This window comes from Peromyscus eremicus, chromosome 3 (assembly GCF_949786415.1).
Source record: "Peromyscus eremicus chromosome 3, PerEre_H2_v1, whole genome shotgun sequence".
Lineage (NCBI taxonomy): Eukaryota > Metazoa > Chordata > Mammalia > Rodentia > Cricetidae > Peromyscus > Peromyscus eremicus.
In genome coordinates, this window is record NC_081418.1 from 39,860,350 (window position 1) to 39,863,523 (window position 3,174).

Here is a 3,174-nt window from a genome sequence, read left to right on the forward strand (position 1 = left end):
GATCTTTGGAGTTTGTACCAGAGGCAGCTCTTCTCAGAGTTCCCACTCACATCTAGTTTACATCCTTTGGGCCATAGGTCCTCAGTGCTGGCTACATACCGCACTCAAAATGCTAATGAGTAGGACTCACCCAAATCATGGAAATTTTATTCTCTGGGAGGGAGAGGGGAACCCAGGCATTTGTTACTGTTTTTAAAAAGTCCTCTGAGGAGTCCAACAATGGGTTGCAGCACTGAGTCCCGCTGTTCTAGACTCTGAGATATAAATTGCTGGAGGGTAGGGATGAGCTCCACCTGCCCCCCTGAGCCCTTAGCACCTAGTGCAAGGGTCACCTATAGTATGCAGATTGTATATATGTATATGTGTTTGTTTGTATGCAGATATGTAATGTAATTTTAATGAGTGAGTAGGGGCTGGGAAGATGGCTCTGTCACTGAAGTACTGGGTGTGGACACATCATCAGAACCTGAGTTTGATCCCAACACTCATGAAAAAAGAAAGTCTGTAATCCCAGCACCAGGGAGGTAAAGATAAAGGAATCTCCAGAGTTTACTAGCCAGCAATCTAGATGAAATGGCTCAATAATAGAGTCTATATCAAACCAATAAGGTGAAAGGCCATTGAGGAAGACATCTAATGTCAACCTATGGCCTCTACTCAACACATTCAAGTGTACACACACACACACACACACACACACACACACACAAAGATGTACATACACATACACAAAACAGATTGTATATATATATATATATACAAAATGAGTGAATAAAAGAGAAAAGATCAACAATTGGGACCAAATATTCTCTTTGTCTCTCTTGCTTGAAATTAAAGAATCAAAGCAAGTAATAAGATAAACTAGGGCTGCCCCCAAGCCCTTTCTAATCTGCCAAGCTTTTGGAATTCAGAGACTGACACAGTACCTCCTTTCATCAATGGGCATTCTTACCTCATCCTTTTACAGAGCTATACCCCATCCCCAGGTGATCTAGAACCTAGAGCTCCTAACAGCAGCGACCTGAAGAGGAAGCTTGTTCGATGTGTGGGATTTCCAGGCCTCATTCCAGACTGGATGACTCAAAATGTACACAGCAACAAGATCTCCAGGTCGCCATTTGGTCGTTAAAGTTTGAGAAGCAGTTGCGCAGCCCAGCTGTCAAGAAGCCATGGCAGGAGAAGTGAGAGAAGCAGAGAGCCGCTTTCCATGAAAGAGGCGGAAGGAGTAGAGCCACACACCGAGGCCAAAGCAGGAGCTCTTCAGTCCTAAGCCTCCAAGGCGTCTTAGGACTTGACTCCTTACCTCTCCACTCTAAGCTGATACATGAGCAATCGAACCCACACAGCACAGGAGGACAACCCATAGGCACCACAGACTGTCTGTTTTTATCCCTGAAGGGCTGGCTGGGGGCAGGGCCAAGAACAGGTACTAGATATCATCCTGTGACAGACTGAAAGGTGGCAGGCTCTGAGTTAGCTACCATCTGAGGCAAGCTCCCCAGAGTTGCTCCCAGGAGGCCTTGGGGGTGGGTCTCCTCACTCCCACCCTCACGTGGCCAGAGTTCGGGGATTCCCACATGACGTGGTCTGTGCTGGGCCATCCCCTCTCAGCACTAAGGTCCCTTAGAAGCCCGGGCTTGCTCCCGCCTGACGTTTTAGTTCATACACTGGCACCCTCACTCGAATTTCCAACTGGCAGCTCTTTATTTCTAAAAGAAACTTCTTGCGGTTCGGAGATGAAAAGGGAGGGTTGTGGTCCTTACACCTATAAGGGAACAATTCTTTGCATTTGTCTCATTTCTGGTATTGCTGATGTATCCTTTCCCGCAGAGATGATCACCCGTGGATAGCAGTCATCCACATACAACTCCCAAACCAGGCTAGCCATCAGGCATAAGGGAAAACCCAAGAAATTCCGCCCGAGCCCTGCTCTGCCCTCCACTTTCACCTGAGTACAGTCGAAAACGCTTGCTAGCATCAGAGCAGACGACCTCAGCTAGAAACTGCACAAACAATATTTTGCCCTTGGTGAAACTGCTTGAACTATGTTCTGTTTTACAGCATCACACACACACATACATGCACACAAAAAAAAATTAAATTTTTTGTGCCTTGACTATAGTTCCAGGCGGTTTTTGCAATGTGCATCAGGAGGAGACTGCTTAATGTGAATGTTTTAGCTGTGGTTTTTGTTTGTGTATAAACTTTTGTTAAAACAAGTACGGCAGAAGAAATGACCTTTATGTAGACACCTATTAAGGCACTAAAAGGCTTGGCTACATTCATCTGAGACTCGTACACATAACGAGGGGACAATAAGGGGATCAGCAGCTGCAGGGGTTGAATTGAATTCTTCAACAATAGAAAAGTTTTTCAGACCCAAATACCAGCAATCAAAGAGAATTTTTGCAGATAATCCGAGAGAAAGAAAATAAGAGAAGGGGGGGAAAGCTAGCCAACTTTGTACCCGTTAGCATAAGGTTGCCATCTGAAACATGTCAGCTTAGGGGCAGTCCCTACCTCCATTCTTCGGCCCAACTGCAGTATTCAAAACTGTTTCCCCAAATAATCCCAGATGGCATGCCACAAAATTTCAATTCATTTTAAAAGCTTTCTTTGCTGTTATTATGTGATTGAAAGTACGAAAGCAGCTTGCCATTCTCATGGCACTATTTGCATTGGCTATTATCCCCTAAAATCCCTTTTAAACAGCTACATTGTCAGCCCATAGGCCTCATTTAGAACTACAAAAAGGCCCAGATTAATTCGATCAAAGAAAGAGCCAAGTACAAAATGCACTTTTCAAACTGTATCAGAGTATGTTCGCTTTACAGATCGCTTCGGGGCAAGAACCGCGGGGAGAAAAAGAAAGAACTGAAATAAAGGTTAGTTACGAAGTGAAATAACTCGGTTTGGCTCCCTGTCTGATTTATCTGAGCATCTTAAGGCGAAATCTCCAATTAAAAATTCTTCCAGGGAAATATATTTGAATATAAAAGCGGAAACAGACACCCACAAATTGCAGCATCGCAGCGCGCCACGGGCTTTCAGCCACCATTCTTCCGCAGCAGTTTGAAGCCTTGCAGGGGTAATCCGGTTGGTAAAAGGCAGTTCGGAGATCTCGTACTCTACATTAAAACCAGGTCGTTTGCAAATTTAAAAAAAAAAAAAATC

General features: G+C 44.6%; 1 long non-coding RNA gene across 1 annotated transcript; it reads left to right on the forward strand.

Moving 5' to 3' along the window:
- Positions 1-973: 973 nt before the first annotated feature.
- Positions 974-2,906, forward strand: LOC131905721 (uncharacterized). The gene is made up of 2 exons (XR_009378027.1): positions 974-1,426; positions 2,835-2,906. It is a non-coding gene; the product is annotated as an uncharacterized LOC131905721 (long non-coding RNA).
- Positions 2,907-3,174: the final 268 nt, after the last annotated feature.